The following is a 23933-nucleotide window of genomic DNA, read 5'->3' as shown; positions in this document are numbered from 1 at the left end:
TTATTGGTGGCAAGAAATTCCAATCAATACTAATCAGGCTCAGCTGGCCCGCTTTTCCTTGCTGGTTTTAATGACACTTCCTAGCCCTTATCTGATTGGGACCCCACACGCATGCATACTAATGAGGCCACCAGCACAGAATTTATTCCTGGGCTTCGAAGGAGCCTGATGGGCACCATGTCTGTCCCCGAGTATCTGTCAGCCAATATATGAGGATTGCACCATTAGTTCAGTTGGCTTGCTGGTTAGCCCCTAAAGGTTTCAACCTGTATGCTTGATGGCTACACATGGCTGAATCCTGTCATCTAACGGTTATGAGGAATAGCATGTGGAAAACTGGCTGGTTTGAAATAGTGCAAACTCCCCTCTGAAAATAGAAAACCAGGGAATTCCTGCTTCGGACGGTGATTTAATGATGGCCTCTCCTGACATTTCCCTAACTGTCCAGCTATCCCATAGCATTTCTCCCCTCCCATAGACACCCCCTTCTTGGGTGCCCTTAACAGGATCTCAACCCAATCCCAGGACTTCCGCAGCCATTTGTCCCACAGCTCCACTCCCACACACAAATTCTAACTCTTCTCCTTCCTGCCCACCACCCCAGTACCTGCCCCTAGCACAGGCAGGAGCTATTGTGCATTCCACCAGCCTGGAGAGAAAGACAGTAAGTTTTGTGGACAAACATCTCTCCACCCCTTACATGTGCTTTACCTCTGGTGTCAGGGTTGGGGGTGGGGAGGAGCAGGCAGAAGGAGGTGTTCTTAGGTGAGTGCTTAGAACAAAATGGCCATCCTCTTTCTTTCATGCTGCCCCTGCTTCTTCAAAATGGCCAGTGGTCAGTTCTTCCTTATGGCAATGTGTCTAAACGTCAGTCTTTTGTGGCAAGTGTTTATTTGTTTTTGGAAGGAACTCCTCCTCCAGCACCTGCATATGAGATATCCTTCTCAAGTTCATCACCATCCTCTGGTCCCTCTTAGAGGAGGCTCAATCCATTATCTTCTTGCTTCTGGGACTCCTTACCTTGTGGGCAGCCTTCCTGGGAAAAAGAGAAGATACCAGCAAGGTGGCTCAAGCCCAGCTACCTTCAAAGGGGCCCATGCAACAGACATGAAGTTCATGTACTCTAGCCCTGCCAGATGACTGACAGGAGACTGCTTGATGGCATCCCTTCCAGACCCTCCACCTCTCTCCTGACCCTGTTTTCAAACCACGGCAGCTTTGGGCATTCTCCAAACCTGGTGGCTTGATGACTTTCAAAGGTGAAGCCATCGCTAGTCCTCATTTAACTGAGGAGTAAGACTTTGGGGCACCCCCAATATTTATGAGTTATTCTCTTGGGGTCTTCCTTTCTCAGTTTTAGAGAGGAGTAACACTCCTTCTCCTTCCCCCAAGATATAGGGAAAAGAGGACATGAATAGCATTTCTTTATAAACACCTCAGTTCTCCTAACCCTTCCTCTTCCCTCCTAACCCTTCTCTCTTTCAGTCCCTTACTATGGTCAGGAAAGCGATGGGAAGGGGCCTATAAGGCTGCTTCTCTGACTCAGGACTTTCAGTAAGGTCTGGGAGCACTTAGAATTCTGAATTCTGAACTGAGAATGTGGAGCCATTTGGCTCTTGTCCCAGCTTTGGGTCTTCATCAGCTCCACGGAATAAATAGAAAACTCTTGTGGCTTCATGTTCCCAAAGTTACCCACTCTTAGCTCAGATCTCCACTGACCACATGAGGCACCTTTTAGAAAGACTTGATGCCATACAAATCCATCCCTAAAGACAGGCAGCCCAGGGAAACCCATTCTCCTGGGCATGGTTTAGGGATAGCATCTTCCCATTTAAAGGACCTCAGCACCTTCAAACTGGAAACTATCCCCTTCCTTCCCAGCGTCTCTCCCAACACACACACCACACCTACCTGTGTACTCACACACATGCTTACAACACCTCCATGGGGACACACACACACACACACCCCTGACTCACACAAAGTGAGAGGGGCCTAGTCTCTGGGTAGAGTGAAGAGTGCCTTTGTCCCCAGACCCAAATCTCAACCTTTAGGAGCCAAACCCTCCATGGATCTCTCCCCAATACTTCACTCAATGGTGCAATCACTTCCTTGGCCCTCAGAGTAAGAGTGTCTTTGCAGCAGAACACCAAACCAAAGTTTGTCTTCCAAAGTCAGGAGGACCAAGCAGCAAACTGAGGCTATGCCCCTAGTTGAACTAGGGTAGAAGGCTATGGTTCTCCTAGAAATAATTAATTCAACAAGTATTTTTGAGCCCCTACATTATCACAGACACTCTGGAAGGCACTGATACAGCAGTGAACAAAACTTATAATTACACAATTAAAACAGTGGGTGGGTGCCCTCATCCTAAAATTATTAACTTATCTTTTTATTGCCATTATTATTATTATCACTATTACTACTGCTGCTGCTGATTTATCTTTCTGAAAATGCCTGCTAGACAAATCATGGGCATTCACTGCCCCCCTCCCTGTCTCTCCACACACAGTGTTCATAAACCCTGTCAACCCTTGATTTTGCTCGCTCATGCAAGGCTTCACATGCCTATGATGTATGACAACATAAACAGAGCCTGCTCCACTTGAAATTTTCAATAAAAATACAGATCTAAGTGATGAATATTTTATCCAGTGAAGAAAACAATTTCAGGGCCATTTCTAATAACATGTCAACCCAACAGGAGTGGGAGGGAGCTGGAGAGTAATGAGGTGGATAAGCACCAGCACCAGAAGAAGCCAAGGCCCCAGGCAAACCAGATTGAGAGAGAGAGAGAGAGAGGACTGAAAGCTCCAAGCCCAGCCCTGTTTGCAGAGGGGAGACTGAGGCCCACAGAGAAGTGATTAGGGAAGCTCACATTGCAGGGGCCTAACCCAGCCAGTTCTGAGTGCCAGATGTGTACCTCTGGCCTCAGGGAAGGGTATTTGGGGATGCTCAATGAGTGTTTAGAAGGGATACAGATGAAATCTGAAGGAGACTGTGAAACTCCACTGCTGAGTGCTATGACTCCAAAATGCGCATAGGTTTGGGCTTTATTACTCTGCGTTTTTGCACATTCCTGAGGTTCCTCTCTCCTGCTTTCATGGGTGTGTGTCTGTCTTCTCCACGATCCTGGAAGTGCCTCAACAGAAGAAATAATGTCCCTCTCCTCTGCCTGAAAGGTTCCTGAGGAAAGGGAAGCCATGTAGCCTCTCTTAGCCCTAATTCCTGGGGGAGCCCCTATAGAGCATGAAGAGGGGCTCAGGCTGAGAGCAAAGGAGAAGCAGCAGGGGCTTCCATGCTCTGAAAATTCAGCGTGGGGTTCAACATCACAGAATTTGGCCCTTTCTGTTATAAGCCAAGAAACCAACCTTGGTTCCTTCCATCCGGTCAGTGATGAAGCCACCGGGGACAAGAAGCTTCCATAGCTGCCTCTAGAAACCTACCTTCTGCTCCCCTCTGCAGCCCCTCAGTCTCCCATGGCTGAAGGAAGATGCTGAAGCTTTAGGGCAGCCCCTTCTGGGAGGCAGCTACATCCATAACTTGTCACGAAGGAGGGGATTATTATGGTCCAGCCTCCTTGTCTCAAGGTGGGACAACTGTGAAGGGCAACCTGGCTCTACAGCTACCCGTGGGGTCTACTAAGAAACACCTCTCTGCAACTGACAGCAGTTCAACCTTCCCTTTGCCTAATCCAGCTGCCCTCCCCCACTCCCACATGTCCACCCCAAGAGCACTTCCCAGTAAAGTACCTGCATTCAGAACTCATCTCAGAGTCTGTTTCCCAGATAATCCACTCTCTCAGCCAGGCACAGGCTGAGGTTTGTGAGAAAGGGCATCTGGGAAGGAGACAGATCCAATGCATAAGTTACTTAGGTTTTAAGCAAGCAAGGCACTGATTATTTGCCAAACACACAAACTTTCCCCCAAAGCACTCTGAAAGTCATGAGAGGTCTGCAGGAATCTCTCTGGAAAATTACAATGCCCTGAGGAATTCTCAAAACGTTTTCCTGCCACCTGCCTCCCTGTGCATCTTCATTATTCACAACTTTGTTTATCCATAGAAACAAAATGTTAGAGCTGTCATCAGGAATACAAATGGGAAGCAAGCTACTCTCAAGGCAATCAATAATGCTGAGTAAACAGTGGGATGGCAAACTTTTTATTTTTCTTTAACTGCTGGTCATGGATTATGAAGAAGGAAAGGAAATTCAACTCTTCACATCACAGTCGACTGTCAGTAAGAACAGCTCACTTCCCTATCTATTTTGCCCACTCAGGCATAATTGAAATGGCCTTGAGAGTGAATAAAAATATTAGATTCACTTTCCAAAACTTCATCCTTGCAAAACTTTTGTAGGATCTCCTCCTTTCTGCAAAGCTTACACGTCTGTTTATAAAGGCAAAGGCTTCTCCCTTGGTTACCAAAGTACCTTGGTTACCAAAGCAGCCTGGAAGCTGATAAACCAATTTGTTTTGCCCTCAATAAATCGTTCATTAATGTTGCCATGACATTTAAAGTTTAAAATGGTTTTATGACTTGAGATTAAAAAAGAATCATTCCAATAAATTTCTTATAACTGAGAGGATTCCTAGCATTTTGATTAAGTGGTTCCTTGTGATGATCAAGTTTTATCTTGAATAATGAAGGGGGAAAGCATTAATCACTTTAAAGTCACTGGTAGCTGGTCTCAAGAGCCCAGCTGCCTCTCCTGAAGGATTACTCAGAAACACAATTTAAAAAAAGACAAAAAGCAAACCACCAATCTTCTAGTGGGGTTAGAATTTGCAGAATAATTCCTAAATCTGAGCGGTCTCTAAAATGGTGCCGAATCATCAGAACGGTGACAAGTGGTGCTGGGTTCCCTCCTTCCAGCTGCTCATACCATAGGACGGGAGGAGGACAGAGAGTCCCAGCTTTTATTTCACTGCTGGCACTTCTGCAGGGCGCTGGGGCAGGGCCACGCCAGGAACCTCTGCAGGCACTTGATTTTGGTCGCTGGAGTACACATTGGGTCTTAAGAGGGACCCAAGATGTCTGAGGAGAGCCGGATATTACCGCTGAAATCCAAACTCTGGCTAATGGCAGGATTCTTACTTCCACACAGCGTTAGCTCTGTATCAACCTGTAGAAGTTCCCATTCCTGTTTGAGACATCATTTCTGAAGATAAGACAAACCAGTGAGAGTGAACTGTTGGGTTTCAGTGGGGTTTAAGAGTATCTTTCCCATCTCTCCCCTCCCCTACCCCTAGTCTTCCTCTGTAGGGGAGAAGGGACTTGAAACAACATTTACTAAATACCCGCCATGTGCTTGTCACTGCACCTTTAGCTCCATATCATTTAAGGTGCCGAACAATGCTGAAGAGGGTATTAATACTGCCATTTTACAGCTGAGAAAACTGAGGTTCAGAGAACTTACATAATGTACCAAGGACACACAGACTGTGAGAGGCAGAGATAAGATCCAACCTCAAGCTCCATATAAATCTCCGTTCTCCGATGTACTTTTGGATGTACACATATCAATCTCAAGCCACCCACAAGGTAGGTGACTTCAACCAATCTGGGTTGAAGAAGAAATCAATGCTGATTTGTGCATTTCAGAAAAGACGAACTCTGTGTGGCTGGAATGATCAAACAGCTGGGCTTGAAGGCAGAAAAACACTGAGGTGGCGGGAGGGAGGAAGAATAAACGCTTCAGGAGCCAGCACAAAGGCCTGTGGCTGGGAATCAGCACAGTGCCTGGAAGGGTGGCATGGGGGCGATGGGTACAGAGAGTAAATTTCCTCATCACAGGCCCTGATGAGCCTTTGGTCCATGTGCCTCAAGACAGATGATGATTCATAATGTTATTTTTAAAGGCAGAATGCAGGTGGGCAGTGGGATCCAATTTAACAATAATCATTTATTGCAGTTATGGATACCTTAATCTTTCCAAACCATTTCCTTTGACACTTTTATCCTGTAATCATGCCATCAGTTAAACAAGATATGTGCTATTATTGCTCATTTTAAAGAGAGGAAAAATGAGGGCTACCTTCCCTACAACTCCTCCAAGCTAGCAGTAAGACCAAAACTCAGGTTCCTGACCACCAGGCCCTTCAAGGGGATGAACATCATCCATTAAATGGCCTTGGAGAACTGGCTGGAACTAGGTATTCCCACCCGCCTTACGCTCTTCTCTGTGCAATTTCGTAAGTCAGGAAGCCCTGCCCGCTCATGCTGGACTCCTCAGAGGACCATGGACTCTGAATAACCTCTCTGCAGGCCCACACTTAGCCAGTCGACCCTTTGCGTATCATCAACAAAATGCACTCCCTGAAAGGCCTCACTGCCAACGGCTAAATGCCAATGCTTCATTCTAAGAACCTGAGCTTATGTTGAAAATAAAGACAGATAATGTCTGACCCTTCCTCCTTCACCCCACTTCCAATAATAAAATAACAATGACAACAAAAACAACAATACCTAACTCGGTACTTTAAATGTATTATGCCATGTGATCCTCACAATAACCCTCTGAGGCAGGTACTGTTATTATTCCTGTTTTACAGATGAGCAAACTGAGGCCCAAGGAGATTAGAAGATTTGCCTGACTGAGCTACCAAGGGGCACAGCCAAGAGTGAAACCCAGGAGTTGGGCTCCAGGGTCCATGTTCTTAATCACCACACGGTACTGCCATCCGCCAGGCACTGAATCTGGGGGTTAAGCATAGAACACCTTCCCTTTAGTGCACGTGTGAGGTTAAAACACCCTGTTGGCTGATGGCCACAGCGTACCAAGGAGAACTGGAGCCCGGGTATGGCATGGGCATCAAACAGCAGCTGGGCCCCCTCGCCAACCTTCAGCACGCACCTGCTGCACTATCTCTACCAAGTGCCTTGGTTCCTACTCAAGGTCCTTCACTTGGACCCTGATTCATCCATTTGTTCTTCATTTATTCATTCATTCAGCTTACAAATAGTTATTAAAGATTTACTATTTTCTAGGCCTTGTAGACTCGGACACAGCCTTTCAAAGCAGCTACTGTCTCTATTAACCCTCATCACTGTAAATGAGCCCCTTGAAGAACCGTGCTGCCCCATCTGCCACAGTGCCCACCATTACACCGTACGGCCTGAGTTCACAGTGGCCAGCTCGGCCTTGGTAACTGCATCAGACCCCATTCCTCGGTGTTTGTGGAAACTTTCCCCAGGTTTCCTTTGCCTTGGTACGCACAAGTGAGCAACGAGGGCAGAGTGGAAATGTTAAGACAGTGGGGGCTCCCAAGGAGGACCCATTGCTTCTGGGGACAGTGAGTACAACAGGTATACAATGAGAATAAAAACAAAGCTGCCCCATCAGAGTCTTCCCCCAGGACCCTCTGGACTCTGCTTCATGTAAACACCCCCTCGTCGCATGGCTGTTTATGCCCACCCGATATACTGTGGACAGTTTCATACTTTCACTTTTTAAAGGCACTGGCACTTCCAGGCTGATCTGCTGTGCCCTCTACACACATTTGGGAACTACCACCTATGTGGTGTGACATGCCAGCTCCAACAGCCCAGGCTCAGGACAGGCAGAGGGAAATGGCCCTTGAGTGGGAGTTACTGGAAGACTTGGTCAAATTTACAAATTAAAGCTATTTGGGAGGAAACCTGAAAGCCTGAATTACCAGCAGCTTTAGAAGAAGTGAGATTTCCACGACTCACTCACTCACTCATACTCCTCACCGTGCCCAACTCAATGTCAGGTGCACAATGAGTGTCTAGTAGGTTTAGAGAACATAAGTAGTAACTAGATTACTGGAGTATTGCCAAATAGAGGCCCTTCGGGCCCTGCCTTAATGAGCAGATAAAACCAATGTGCCATCGTCACAGCTAGCCAGAGTGTCGCCTAGGGGCCAGGGATATATTTCCTTAATGGGATCACACATGCCCTGCAATTTTCTGTTAATACTATTAACAAGTCTGGCAATTTCCTTTCTCACAGAGAGCAAAGGCAAATTTCTGCTCAGGCTCTACTCAAATTATGAACCAAAAAAGTTTTCTTTTCTTATAACCTATTCAATTTACCTCTCCATATTACATTCCAACCCCCCCCCCCCTGCCATCTACTGACCACTGAAGCCACCTGGGACCATTTGAAAGGATCCCAAGAAGCCTTGGGGACTGTCTCCATTCCAAGCATCATTATCTATCACTTCACTCCAACTGTGAAAAAAAAAAAAACCCAAGCCACCCCGTCTCCATTCTCCCCTCACTCTTACTATCAAGATTCATTATCAGGTCTTGTCTCTTCCACTTTCATGGTATCTCTCAAATCACTCTATCCTGCTCACCCCCACTCTCATGGTGAAGGTTCAAGCCCTCTTGATTCACTGCTCAAATCCTTACAACTCCTTGTCTATCTCTATGCCTCCCTCCTTGCCACCACCAGCTGCCATGTGCTCCCCACACTGACATTGAGTTATTGATTTAAAAACACAGATCTGATCCTGTTAATCCTGTGTTTAAAGCCACGCAGAGGTTCCTCATTGTATGAGCAGGATTAAGTCCCAGCACCCTGGACTGTCTGTCCCTCAAGGCCCTCCTCTTACCACGGTCCCCTGCATGGGCCTGACGCCTCTACCCCAGCCACACTGGACCTCATTCTTTCCACATTCACACTTATCTTCCCACTCTGCACCTCTGCTCCGGCTGTTTCCTCTCCAAAAATGCCCTCCTCCATCTGCCATGCCTGCCATGGCAAAATTACAAATCTTCAAAGTCCAGCCCCTGCGTCACATTCTCTGGAATGTTTCCTGGCTTCCCCAGACCGAGTTGATGCTTCCTCTTCTGTATTTCCCTATGGTTTTATCCATAGCCTTCACACAGCCCTCAACACCACCACATTCTGTAAGCTCTGGGCCACTCTGTGTCGGGGGCCCTGTCCTCTCCATCGTTATGTCCCCATGGCACAGTGTGTTGCCCGGCACAGCAGCCACTGAGAGAATGTTGGCTGAATGGATCGGTTGAATTTCAGAGTAATCCAGGCTGCTGAGGACCAGCATACTGCCATCTAAAATGAAGCATCTAGACTGAACTGTCAGTAAGAGGAGATAAAGAAGAGGAACTTCAGTGAGAAAAGAGCATGCACGAAGGATGCCGCAAATGCCCTTCCTCATGCCCTTCCGTGGGTCCTATTAAGTGCCAGGTATTGAGCTAATAAGTGTTGGTGATAAAAATAATGAGCAAACCCAGGCATGATCCCTGCCTTAATGGAGTTTACAACCCACTAGGGAAGAAAAACAATGAAATCATTTCACGAATAAATAAAAAAAAAAACAAAAACCTGTAATGAGGCCCCAAAGAGGCAGAACATACTGTTTAGAGAGAAATAATAGGAGGGTCTGACTCAGAGATCAGCAGAGACTCTCCTAAAGAAGTGATGACTAAGTTGAGTTCTGCAAGGAAAGTTTATTAAGCAAGTGAGAGAGGGACAGTATTCTAAGAATATGGAGTAGCTTATGCAAATGCCCCATGGCAGGAAGGGAAACTGTGCTCGCAAGGAACTAAAGAAAATTCATGAGGCTGAAGTGCACAGAGTGAGAGGTGCACAATCCTGGATGAGGCTGGGGAGGTAAGGAAGATAAGACACCAGAGCCAAGGGAGTCTCACAGGTCTGTTCAAGAATTTTGTCTTCATTGTCAAAGCAGTGGAAGCCACCAGAGTCTTTTAAGCAATTAACTGTGTTTCAAAAAACTCATTCTCAATACAATATGGAGAATGGATGGGGGAGTAGGGCCAGAGAATAAATGGGTATTGACCAGATGGGAAACTGTTTCAGTTGTCCAGATAAAAGATCAGTGTGGCAACTGAGATTTAGAGACAGTAAGCAAATTTGGGAGATAGAAGATATGTAGAATCAACAGACATGGTAGTGGATGGATCTGGGGGGTGAGGACAAGAGAGGTATCAGAGATGACACCTGTGGTCTGGTACAGATAGCAGGAGAAGGGAGGGCACCGTTTGCTGAGATAACAACTCTTAAAGAGATCAGTTCTTGGGGGGAAATCATGAGTTGGGGTTAACAAATGCGTTTTGGATGAACCAGGAAGGGGACATACCTATAAAAGAACTGAGGCCACGTGAAAGCTGGATTAAGAATAACTGGCATAGTATTCTTTGAAAAATACCCCGGAACCTTATTAGACCCTTCTGACTTTCCCTAGATAAAGATACCTGACAAGGTCACCTGACAGGAAGGCACATAGTCAAATTCACTAAGACTGTGTATATTACCACCTACATGCATCCCAGTGGAGACGCCTAGAGCTTCAAAAGATCCTGTCCCGGGTCCAGTGGTGGGAGAGTGGGAGCGGGCAGTGCATACCATTTCTTTCTCTGTCCTTTTATCGGGGTCTGGTGTGTAAAGGCCAAGGACCATGGAATAGACATATCTTGGATCTTAAAGATGTCTGGCCCACAGTCCATCTGCACCCCAAAGGCACAGAGGAAGAAACGTCAACAGTGCATCTTGGGACTAGCAACTGGTTTAGGATAAACGGAAGGTGAAGAATACAAGAGCAGAAAAATAAGGTCAGGAAGAAAATCAAGGTTGGGAAGGTGAGCTTGGTGGAGTTTAATATGAAGGCCTCTGACTGGAATGCCTCTGAACCTTGTCCTATGGGTAGAGAAGAGTTTTCAAGGTTTCTCAGGAGATAAGGAGACTCTGATCCATGTTCTGAGTAAGTAATAAGGTAGTGCAAAGGACGGACTAAAAGAGGGAAAGAACACAGGCAACAGTACAGAACACAGAGAGAAGGCCATTGGAATGGTCCTATGAAGAAATGATGAGAGCCTAGCAATGAATTAAAAGGAAGGGAAAACTACAGAAAGTAAAAATTCTTAAAATCTGAGTTTAGAAGTGTCAAGAGAGATTATCTGAACAATCCCTTCAGTTCTTCAGGTAAACCACACAGAACCATCCCACGCCTGAAGTGTCACTTCCTCTCCCCTGCCTCCTAGTTAGCCTACATTTATTAAACTTGCTAAATTTTTCCTTCAAAACACATCTGCTTTATAAAAAGGCTACTCTGTCATTTCCTGACCAAAGACTCACTAAACATGCCTTCCCTTTCTCAGAAGGTTCCAGACGCTTTGGAATGAGAAAATTAAAACCTTTGCTAAACTCTGGTCATTACAGTGATGCAATTTTACCCCCAATGCTTACCTCAGAGCCACAACGTCATATTAACCCACCTCGCTGGCCCCAGCTCTGAGAGCAGCCCCTAAGCCATTTGCAAATGTAGAACAGAACCAAATGAAAAACACACATAATACGTATACTTAACATGATTTAGAATAATATTGATTCTTTCAAACAAAAACACTGAAGTGGCAAAAACCGTTTCAGAATTTTATTAATTTCCTAAACCTAACACTGACACGGCAAAAACAGGAAAAGAAACTAATGTGTCTGCTGGACCGGAGAAGAATCAAGATGTACTTTTCAAACACGAGGACACCAGTGGGGTACCCATGACTCTGTGATCCAGGGGTAACAGTTCAGTGATGGCAGGAAGTCCAGGCAAGTTGGAGGCTAACTTCCAACCCCCACCTGTTTATTCTCCGCCTGGGGGTGAGGGGAGGCTAGAAGATGGGTAAGCAGAATAATCAAGGTCTGTGAGGATGCCAAGATATCATTTCTGTCAAAAGTGACAACTTCCTCTCTTACCAATCTTTAAACAGTTTAAATTTCACCCTCCTTTACCATCCAAAAAAAGCAGGGCTGGAGGCAGAGAACACAGCCTCCAAAAACAAAAGAATGTCAAGGGAGAGGAGAAAGAGAAAGCGGGGGAGGAAGGAGGTGAATCCACCAACTGGTCAGTTATCCCATTTAGACACGGGGACTCAATAGAGAACCACTGAAATAAACCCTGACAGACTCGCTGGCCAACGCAGAAGACACTCACCACGAGAGTCACATGGCTGGCCTGAAACTGAGTGGACCTCGGACTGAGTCATTCAGATCAGGATGTAAACAATTCCACCTAACCTCTCTAAAGTTCCCCATGGAAGTGGATATTCTCTTCTAGGAGAGTCAACCCTTACACATATTTCCAGAGGGCGCCTTCATGGATTTTGCCCAAATATCAATTATAGGGGATTACCCTAAGCCATCTTCAGAGAACACACGTACTCCTGCAGCTCTTTGCCCATAACCACATATGCACTGCTATCCAGGGGCCCTTTTGCTTCCCCTGTGTGGCCTCAGTATTATCACAGTGACCAAGAACGCCGGTCCTGGAGTCGAACTGCCTGAGTGAGTATTTGGCTGTTCAACCTTGGACAATTGTTTAAACTCTCTGAGCCTTCTAACTTTAGACAGAGTAATAATAGTACTTCCCAACTTCAAAAGGTTCTCCTAAGATTTAACTGACATACTGCATACAAAACGTTTAGTAAATGCCTGAAATATAGTAACTGCTCAATAAAGGTTGCCTCTTATTGTCATCTTCTGTGTTCTCTTCTGTCGAGAGAAGTCAAGAGCTCTTTAAAAAGTGAGGAAAAAGTAGGGGCGCCTGGGTGGCTCAGTCGGTTGAGAGTCCGACTTGGGCTCAGGTCATGATCTCACCGCTGTCAGCCTGTCGGCGCAGAGCCAGCTTCAGACCCTCTGTCCCCCTGCCTGTGCCCCTCCCCCACTTGCGTTCTCCCAAAAATAAACAAATATCTTTTTTAAAGCAAGGAAAAAATAGTCGTAGACTAGAGTATCAAATATTGGAATGGGTATAGTTTAACTCACTTTATCAAGAAAACTGAGGTCCAAGGGGTAAAATAACTTGGCCAGTTTGATACAGACAGATAGGAGCAATCTCCCGGCTCCTATGTTATTGCTTTTGCTAATAAACAGGTAAAACATGTCATGTTCAAGTACAAAAACAGAAGGAAATTAAGATACTCACTTGTGGTCAGGGTCAACTGAATTATTCACAATTAGTATATGAATGTCTGTAAGTTGTGTCACTAAGGAAAATACTGGAACATGTGTTATGATCTCAGGTAGGAATGAAAAAAAATCAGTATTCTCCATGAAAATATACAACTCAGATGAAGAAGTGATCCCATGTTTCCAAATCACCATTCAATTCATATTATGTATTGTGTAATTATGACTGCTTTCTGGGACTTTCACCACATGCCCTCTATTTAGGTGTTACTGTACTTTACAACTTTGCTCATTCATTTTTCATTCCCATCTCAAATCCCTGCTAAAGCAAAAACAAAAAACAACAACAAAGAAAGAAGGCCAATTCCTGTCAGCTTGTTTGCTTATTAGAGTCCAAGAACATAAGAGTGACAAGATGCCAGGACTGGGTAGCCAAAGCTACTAGTTTCACAAAGAAATCGAAGCACACGGGGCACCTGGGTACCTCAGCTAAGGTCTGACTTCAACTCAGGTCGTCTTACAGTTCATGAGTTCGAGCTCCACATCAGACTCTCTGCTGTCAGCATGAACCGGCTTCGGATCATCTGCCCCCCTCTCTCTCTGCCCTTCCCCTGCTCATTCTCTCTCTCTCTCTCTCTCTCTCTCTCTCTGTCTCTCTCAATAAACTTTAAAAAAAATTGAAGTGTAAAAGAGGGCAGAGGGGAAGACTTGTTCCATATCCTAAAACTGGTAGTTTTTTCCAAATAATCTTTTTCAAATACATAGAATTCCTGAATTCCCTCCAGTGTCTACTCTTCTTCATCGTGATTAATCCCAGTGCTGTGACACAAGCTTGCCAGGTCTCGTCCCAATCCCTGGCTTGAATTATTCAGAAGAGGCAACACAACAGGGTAGAGAGCAGACTCTTGGGGGTGGAGTAGACCCAGATTCAAAGCCCCAGATGTGCCACTTACTGCCCGAGAGACCCTGTCAAGTCTTTAACCCCAAAGAGCTTGAGCTTCCTTCTTTAGAAAATGGCAGTAACCCACAGTCTCTCTATTGGAGTCACGAAAACAATCTGGAGAGACAACATAAAGGGCCTGAGCCTGGCACGTGAGGCCTGATGCGTTCTTAGGCCATTACTATGGTTTTACTTGAAAATGTATCTCAGTGTCATCTCTCATCTTTTTCAATATAAAGTTTTATCCTTTCACTTAAAAATCAACACTCACTGAAGCAAACATACACACACACATGCTGTGTGTATGCACATGGATGCGTGTGTGTGGTGTGTGATGGAGGAAGGAAGGGATAAACAGACAAAGAGAGGGAGAATCAATCACCTATTGTGTCATCATCAAAAGAAATCATGTTACTATTTCGGTATGTTTTCTCCCAGTTTTCTTCCTCGGCAACAGTGTGGATGTTTGCGTGTTTGCTACCTTCTTGTAGCTATATGTAGATGCAATTTATAATCCTGATGATAAATGCTACCTGGGAGAGAGGCTGTTCCGGAACATCTTTTATGTCAGATTACAGAATTATTGCCTAAATTAGGAATAATGATCCCTAACAACATTCTTTACTTTTAAGTTTTGTCTAGATGCCATTTTGAAAAGCAGCACCAAACCTTCCACCATCTTCTATGTCATGAGAGTGGCAAAGTAAAAGGATAGTTCATTAGATGAAGAGTCTCCTCAAGATTTTAGTGATAAATTGAGTCTTAAGCCTGATGAGAGTCCCACAGAGCAATCCAATCTTTTCCTACTTCCTCACTATTAGATTTATCATTTTTATTCTACTTCAAGAAACTTTTTCAATGAAAGGTTGCAAGGTGTTATATACTTCATAAGTCCTTGATTATCTGAAAATGCCCTTGTATTAAGAACTTCTCTTCACTCAGCAGATTACGCTCTCATGTCCAAGAGGATTTATTGTAAGAAAATGGGACAAAATTCAGAGTGTGAAAAGGGCTTCGTGGGAACAAGAAAGGAACTGACACCGTTACTCTGCCTCCTTCTATGTCTCCCCTGCTTCTCTCTGACCCTGCTCGCTCCTCCTTTCTCTCTCCCAGTCTTCTTCTGCCTCCTCCCAGTTTCTGCCTCTGTCAGGAGGTTAGCCTGCACATCACACGACTTGCCATGGCACTAACGATACCCTCATCTCCATGACTTTCCAGCTCCAGTCCTCAATGTTGACCGCAAGTGTTGACTCTTTCAAAGCTCTTGAAGAACGATCTCATCGGCCCAGCTCATCTCTATGTGCCAGATGTGAAGTCACAGGTTACTTCCCAGAGATTTGCACTCCTAGTCCAATCAGGTTGGCTGGAGATGGCAAGGCACCTGACTCAGGTGCCCACCTGCTCCATGGGTCCTTCCAGATGAAGGTGATTCTGTGAGGAGAGGGCTTGACCATAGCCAGGACTCCCCCAAGGCATTTTTAGAGCAGTTCTTTTTAGACTTTACACAGTAAAACAACTCCACTGGATAGAAAATTCTGGAATGACCATCTTTCCCTCTTGGCACACAGTAGACAGTGTTTCACTGTGTCTGGCATGAAGTGTTACCAAGCAGACGTCTGACATCTTTTTACTCCTTACCAGTCATTCTGTCTTCCTGCTTGCACCTTTGTATAGTTTCTTCCGTCGTTCAGTGGTTTTAAAATTATGGCAGAGGGGCGCCTGGGTGGCGCAGTCGGTTAAGCGTCCGACTTCAGCCAGGTCACGATCTCACGGTCCGTGAGTTCGAGCCCCGCGTCAGGCTCTGGGCTGATGGCTCGGAGCCTAGAGCCTGTTTCCGATTCTGTGTCTCCCTCTGTCTCTGCTCCTCCCCCGTTCATGCTCTGTCTCTGTCTGTCCCATAAATAAATAAAAATGTTGAAAAAAAAATTAAAAAAAAAATTATGGCAGAACATGCCTCCATATGGTTCCCTTTCTGGTATTTTATCTGTAATATGGCTAAGTCCTTTAAGTCCAGAGAAGTTTTCTTCTGTATTTTTTTTTTCAATTGCTCCTGTTCTCATTACTCTGGTTTCATTTTCAGGAACCTCAACAATTATATGTTTATTTTTCACATTTATTATTTTCCCTCACCATCTCATCTCTGATTTTTCTCCAGTGCGGAAGAACAGCTCAAGACTGCCTTGCACAGAGGAGTCATCATTCTGAAGTACCAATTCTGATCTCCAAAGTGGATTTTAATTATGTGATTGTATCCTTATTTTTCCTCAATAACCCTTTCTTATTTCACCTAGCTCCATTTCATTCCCTTCTTATTCTCTATTTACATCTTGGCACTCCTATTTCTTTCATGCCACATCTTCTTTATATCATACTGAGGAGAGTAAAAAAAATGTAAATATTTCTCCTGTTTCTTGTAATAAATCACCTTACAGATCTGCTCTTCCTCTAAGCCTTGAGATGATGTCCCTTTACTTTATAATGGAATTTTTTTCAATGGCTACATACTACTTTTTTTCCTACATAAATCCCTAAAGTAAAATGTATTCAGACTCAACATCTATCAACAACTTGGTATCTATCAACGAAGTTTATTGCTCTTAGTTTTCTTTTTCATATTACACTGGGAATTATATTTCAGTGATGGAAATAGTTCAGTTTTGTGATACACTATAACAGCAAATTATGGTACACAATGAATCCATTCTTATTAAAATCTATATGGAGAAAAGCAAAGAATATAAAATAAATACAACCGTTTAAAGGAAAAATGCCAGGTAATATAGAAGATGCTCTAACTGCTATTTCTAATTAGGCAGAGAAAACCACTAAAAAATTTTTAGAGCAAGGGTGCCTGGGTGGCCCAGTCGCTTAAGCGTCCCAACTCTTGATTTCAGCTCAGGCCATGATCTCACGGCTCGTGAGTTCAGGCCCACGTCAGGCTCCGCCTGACAGTGCAGAGCTCGCTTGGGATTCTCTGTTTCCCTCTCTCTTTGCCCCTCCCTCACTGTTCTGTCTCTCTCAAAAATAAGACTTAAAAAAAAAAATTTAGAGCATCTAATTAAAGGGAAAAAAAGCCACCCAGAATCACAAAATCTCTCTCAAATTAATAATGAAGGAGGACTTCTAAGGACTGTGGTTTCTCACAATTGTTCTTCCAACTGAAAAAGGGAAAAAGTAACAGTTTGTTGCCTTTCACTTTGTTCTCTGTCTTCTTTAGCAAGGGCCAAACCTCATTCTCCAGCCAATACACAGGAAAACAAAACAAGGTACCAGCACCCAGTTCAATTCCAAGTTTCTGACAGGTGTTCTATGATGTGGTTCATCTTTCCTAGTGGGGAGGGAGAGCACTGTCCCCTACTCATCTCCCTGCCTGTCTGATCAAGTAACTAACATGACACAAAGAAATGGCAGTTCCCAATGCGTTGACAGGGTCCATTCTGTCAGCACTTCTACCTCTAGCAGCGCTTTGTGGAGGATGCAGTGCAACTATGCACCGCTGACAGTCGAGCCCATGTCCCCTACTTGCTGTCTACTTAACTCTGGTACCACGGGGTCTCCATGTTGGTGCAAAAGGAGCGTGCTTATGAATAGAGGAAGAGCACGATAGTTGCACTGGGGCAAAATTCAACTACGCACTGGAGGAGGGCAGTTCGGTTTTCTGGTGGGCACGGACCATGTGTTTCTGAACTGGCAGGGCAGACGGGAGGGGTGGGGGGCGGCAGGGCAGTTTCCTTTCTCAGACCAGTTCCGTGTGCCATGTCAAGGAAACTTTTCGTCAACTCTGCCAACAGGCTGAATTCCAGTCTTACTTTCCAGTGTTTACCGTGTTCCTCTTTTTCAGGGTTCTCTAGACATTACTGGGGGCAAACGAGTGAGGCTGTATCAGAGGCCACAGGCAGACGTCATTTAAAGCTTGAAGCCCGTGGCCACCTCTTTCATATCCTCTTTTAAGGTACAGTTCACCTGTGGCCAAAACCAGGGCTTCAAGTTCAAAACCAGTTCAAAACCAGGCATGGTATTTTATTTTAGAGCTGTGCTGCTCAACCAAGAGCAATTCTTTTTTTTTTTTTTTTTAATGTTTATTTATTTATTGAGAGAGTGGGGGTAGAGGTGGAGAGAGAGGGAGGGAAAGAATCCCAAGCAAGGCCCCGTGCTGCCAGTGCAGGGCTCATCACGTGCCTCGATCTCATGACCGTGAGATCATGACCTGAACTGAAATCAAGAGTTGGACACTTAACCAACTGAGCCACCCAGGTGCCCCAAGAATGATTCTTACCCCTTCCCTCGCCCATCTCAGTTTTCACTGCCTGGAGACATTTTTGGTTGTCACAACTGAGGCTACTACTGGCATTTGGTGAGCACAAACCGGATGCTGCTAAACATCTACGGCACACGGGGAAGCCTTCCATGACAAAGCAGCATCTGGTGGAAAATGCCCATAGTACCATGGCTGAGAAATCCTGCTTTACAGCAAAGGCCCATCTCAAACAGTAGTCCGTGGGGGAAGGATCTGATAGGTGTCTTTGCTCCTCCCATCACCTGTATCAGCACCATACCCATTGCCTGAGTGCCGCAATTATATTGGCTTTCTGTTGATTAGAATACACAAATCTTTAAATGAGAAAGGACAGCTTTTGCCCTCTATGATACAGATGACAGCGCAGGCGAGATACGGCCACTAACAGGCAGGCACTGACAAGTTCCCAGTCCGCTGGCAGTAATGTGGTGCTGAGCCCAGCCTGATGGGGTGCTGCTTATATACTTCATAGCACTGGCTTCAGTGATGAGCTCACTAAAGCTCTCAAAGTTTTTGTTCTTGGTAAGAAATATATATTAATTTAGTAGGGGGAAAAGGAATTACATTTAGGCATCAGCTAATTATTTTTCAAACCATACTTTTTTCGTGAAACTTTCCAGGACTATCCCAGGCTGAAATAATCTCTCCTATATAGCTCCTAAAACAAACTAATTTTCCTTCCCATTTTTAACTTCCACTTATCACACGCCACATCATATTAAGGTAATTCCATACACAGTGTATCTTTACTATGCTAATCAACATTTATGCATCTTTGTATTACCAACACCCATGCTATGGTTTGACTATGTCAGGTGTTAAAAAAAAGTATTTTTCTAATTGAAGTACACTTGACAATACAATACTATATTAGTTTCAGGTGTATAACCTAGCGATTCAACAATTCTATACATTATACGATGTTCAGCACAATAAGTATTTTCCCTAATTAAAAAGAAAAAAACCACTTCTTACAGAACATGTTTCACCATTTTAAGCTGGCCAAATCAGGTAGTGATCTGCACTCTGATGGCCAGGGACAAGCAGTGGCATCAGGGACAAGCAGTGGCTGGACCTGACATGCAGGTGCTCCAAGCCTGTCGGGGGCAGCTCTCTGTGAGTTAGGGAACAGGCTACTGGCTGAGGAATCGCTAGGATTACACCTGGGCACACCCAGGCTGCTCCTCCAGGCTCTGTAACTCAGACCTAAAAGGGTCCTGCTATTGACTGCAATGTTTTTAGCACATTTGCACGTGTTCTGTTATTTTGGTTTGGTCTGGAATGTTGCTTACTTTGTTTTTTGGCTCTTAGAAACTCACCCATCGGTATGCTATCCACAGGGATTCTCCCCCACTCTGAAAACATTTTTGAACAAAATCCTTCCTGTATTTTTTTGTGCAGATACAGCATAAGGAGACCCCACCACCACCATCACACACACACACACACACACACACACACACACACACACACACACACACCCCAAGTGCATCCCTCAAAGCAGTGTCTGTTACAAAAAGCCAGTCTGTGTTTGATGTCTGAAGCAGACACAGAGCTATCTGTATGCCAACCCAACTGGCTTTCCCTCTCCTACCGTTCTCCCTCCTCCAACCACAGGGATTCCAGCCAATGTCCAGAGAATCATCAACTACAAAAGACAGATTATTTCTTAGATATCTGTTATGTTTCTTCTACATCCTTGAAAACAGGACACATATTTTTCTACCTAAGAAATCAGCAAGGGGCACCTGGGTGGCTCAGTCAGCTAAGCGTCTGACTTTGGCTCAGGTCATAATCTCTCGGTTGGGGAGTCCAAGCTCCATGTGGGGCTCTGTGCTGACAGCTCAGAGCCTAGAGTCTGTTTCAGATTCTGTTTCTTCCTCTCTCTCTCTCTCTCTCTGCCCCTCCCTCGCTCGTGCTCTTTCTCTCTCTCTCTCTCAAAAATAAATAAACATTTTTAAAAATTAAAAAAAAGAAAAGAAACTGGCAAGAAGGCATCACCCTGTTTCCTGGTCCCCTGCCCCCACAGAATTTCAGCAAAGTGGGTTAGAGCAACAGGCCAGTAACCAGCCTTACACTACTTTACAATGGCACTCAGTTCTCCCACACAGATCGTTTAACCCAATCCTCACAAAATCCTGTGATTTAGTCACTGTCTTCCCTTGGCAGCTGGGTAACAGAGACTGAGACAGGCACATTCACATGGCCAGGGAGCGGAGGTGCTGGTATCTGAGGCCGAGTCCTAGAACTCAGAGCTCTATGCACAGCAGCAGCTCCCCCCAAGGGCTACAATTCCATCTCTCCATTTGTTCTGTCCCAGAGAGGCCTCTGTGCCCCTCCCTGGCACACCAACACAACTAGTCAATCTTACAAAAAGCAGGCAGCTGGTTAGGAAGACTAGTGAAGAAAATGTGGACACAAAGCCAAAGCTCTACCAAAGGGCAACTTCCAACAGTGCATCCTACTATTAGCACATCCGTGGAAAGCAAAACCCAATCTAGATAGTCTTTGTCGATGGCCAGAAAGTTAGACACAGGTGGTACAATTCTGTGCATATGTTGGTACTGATGTGATCTGTAAATCTAAATCCTTTCTCCAGAAATTCTATTATTGTTTATGTGCACAGGAAGTGGGAGATTTATGGGGTGGAGGACTGCTTTATAAAAAGAGCATGCAAGCAAGTTAATAAATTAGTAAGTAAAGTACAACAATACCCTATGGGGAAAAACGTATACATCTCTACTCTGTGTAATATGAATAATCATCACTCCATGCCCTCAGGTAGCCAAGTTAAATATGACAGGAGTGCACAAATCTAACCGGGCACCAGTGCAGTGACATAGCACGAAGTCTGAAAAGAAAAACCAGTGGTCCCTGCATGAGCCATCAGAGAGCCAGGAAGGAGTCAGATGCCACTCTGGGCCCACAGATTCCCGCCCAACGGGACCAAGAAGAGAAGCTAGGGGAGCATTCAGCATATCGAGGCCTATTTAAAATTTTTTTTTTCAACGTTTATTTATTTTTGGGACAGAGAGAGACAGAGCATGAACGGGGGAGGGGCAGAGAGAGAGAGGGAGACACAGAATCGGAAACAGGCTCCAGGCTCTGAGCCATCAGCCCAGAGCCCGACGCGGGGCTCGAACTCACGGACCGCGAGATCGTGACCTGGCTGAAGTCAGACGCTTAACCGACTGCGCCACCCAGGCGCCCCTCGAGGCCTATTTAGCCCAGTGCTGGGGTAGCCAGCAGGTGTGGGAAGATGTTCTTGCACTTTATACCACAGCCTGATGCTTCCAGTTCTCTCACCGGCTCTGTGAGGTTGACTGGCAGCGATGGTTTTCCCAACCCCATCTCCCACAGTGATGTTAGGAACCCACGAGCATTCTTCATTGTGACACCACAGCAAGCGTCCAGGTGCCAATACAGACTCAGTTACGCCAGGCCTGTTTTTAGCTCTTAGAGTCAGGGCTGATTTCTCAGGTTAACAAATTTTAGTGAAACTAACTTACCTTAGTTACCTAATTACCTCTTAATATCCTCATTAGAGAGAAGTGGGGATATCACTACCAGAGAAAATCCCTAAAATCTCATTTTATCCGTAGCTTCATTGGCAGGACTACACAACCCCTTCAAAGATCCCCAGCTGATAGCAGTGATGGCGTGACAGGATTGTGCTGCTCTCAAAAACATCCCTATGGGCACGCTTGAAACACGGCGAGAGAGCTGCTGCCCACCTGCCTGCCCAGCAAGATGCATCAGCAACAAGACTGCAGGCTCTCCGCAGGTGAAAGCTGTAGGTTATCTACCAACCCCAGACCTCGGAGGCAAGTGCAGACACATGTCAGCATCGCAAAGACTATCTGCAGAAGTAAGCCAGAGAGCCGCCTCCAGTGATGCGGCTGTTTTGACCATACTTGCTTCCCTGGGGTTGACCATTGCAACAGATGCCGTCTTCCGAAGCAAACAAAAGAGCTACCGACCGGACAGCCAGGCTCCTCTGTGCCATTCACCTCCATCTCACCAACCACCTCTGCTGGTCATGCTCAAGTTCAGTGCCAACAAACGCTGGTAGGGTCAGGAAGGGAGAATCAGGGGTGTTACACCAATTCAAGATATTTATCTTAAAGTGCTACCCTAGATGTCATGAGATCTTCAAACACAAAGGAAAAAGAGAAGTGTCCAAGGCACTCATAAATTGAGGGAGAAAGACCCACCCACCTATATTCTCCCCCTCCCCCCCCCCCCAAAAAAAAACCAGGATGGAAAGATGATAAATAGCCCGGATTTGGCTCACCAAATATAGTGTAAATCCAAGTCCCATTATTTAATTATGAAAATTGCCTTAAGACTGTGTCCCATTCTCCAGACTCTCTGGTAGGACCCTTCCTTCTTTTCTTCCAGATTATACAATTAGAGAACACTTTAGTTCTGGCATTTCTGACTGGCTTGATCTTTCTCATTATGTCACATGTGTTTGTTTTCTGTCTCCAACTAGATCACAGAAAAATTAAGCAGTTACTTGCTTTTCTGTCCCCTCATTGGCTTTAATATATTCTGTGTATAGTATGAGCTCTGTGCATGGTGCTGAATGAAACAGAAAATCTAGTATTTTAAATTCTGGTGTGGGGCCTCGAGAAGACCAGAATTCTTGAATTGCTCAAGTGTGTACAGGAATCTGTCCACTTTCATCAAGTCACAGAATTCTGCTGATATATAGGATCAGAGAGAGAAGGGGCCTTTTAAATCTTAAGGTGTTTTGCAGATAAGTGAGTGATGCCCAGAAACTTCTAGTGACTTTCTCAAGGCTGTGAAATAAATGAAAAATCTAGGACTAGAATCATGGGTGTCTGAAGTACCAGATGAGAGTAAAGATGTCACAGAACCAAGAGAGAAAATGAGGAACCACCCTCCAGTAGAGCAGAAGGAGACGATATATATTTGCATCTCATCCCAGCTGAATAATTTGCTTGGGTAATCAGATGCACATTCTCCGCTAAATGCTTTCTAGTTCATTATTTTGCTTAAAAGTGATTAAAAGGTTCAAAAATAATTATCTATTTCCATTGACAAAATGGATTTCACTGCAATAGACTCAGTGTATTAATAAACACTTACACATGCCACTCTATGAAAAACATATTGTCTGCAAATAACCTTTCAATTAGAAACAGATGCTGTGGGCTTTCAGATTCTGAAGTGTTTTTATTTTAAATGGCCTGGTCACAACTGAAACCAGGCTGGCAGCAAGCTGTTCTTCCTTTCTCTTCAGGATCTGTTTCGAAGACCTGACCTTCCCGTGGGATCTCACATGACTCCAAAGCACCCAGGATTCACAGCCTGCCAGGCCAGAATGTGCTTCTGAATCTGTCCTCTCAATAAAGATCGCCCCACCTCGGCCACTAAGCACTTTCCACACTGCCTTAGGAGGAGGAAAGGAAAGAGTGTTGGTTGTGGTCCCTGTGGATAGTTCCCATCAACAAAGATGTTCTGAGCACCTGTTAGACCCCATGAGAGGTACTTCCGGTGAGTTCTTTCTCCTCGTCCTTGAAGCAGATGGTATTGTAGACAAACGGATGAGAAGTCGGCAACAACAGTCCTCACTTGGGGAGCTAAGTGTTGTACATGCATTTTACACGCATTAACAAATGTAAGATAGCATCATTATTGTCTCCACTTCACAAATGATAAAATCAAGGCTCAGACCTACTACACAACAGGGTAGGAATTCAAATCCAGGTGGTCTAGGCCACAGCCTGTGCTTCTAACCGCTCTGCTCTCCCAC

General features: G+C 45.0%; 1 protein-coding gene and 1 long non-coding RNA gene across 7 annotated transcripts in view; one reads left to right on the top strand and one right to left on the bottom strand.

Moving 5' to 3' along the window:
• HHAT (hedgehog acyltransferase) overlaps nt 1-23933 on the bottom strand; it is a 319096-nt gene that overhangs the window by 100967 nt on the left and 194196 nt on the right. The gene's annotated exons all lie outside the window — the stretch shown is intronic.
• Nucleotides 21558-23552, top strand: LOC147572595 (uncharacterized). Its single transcript, XR_015245972.1, has 2 exons — nt 21558-22219; nt 23421-23552. It is a non-coding gene; the product is annotated as an uncharacterized LOC147572595 (long non-coding RNA).

This window comes from Puma concolor, chromosome E4 (genome assembly GCF_028749965.1).
Source record: "Puma concolor isolate L17-30 chromosome E4, mPumCon1.1.hap2, whole genome shotgun sequence".
Lineage (NCBI taxonomy): Eukaryota > Metazoa > Chordata > Mammalia > Carnivora > Felidae > Puma > Puma concolor.
Note: the sequence above shows the minus strand (reverse complement) of the source record. Positions and strands in the feature narration are given on the sequence as shown.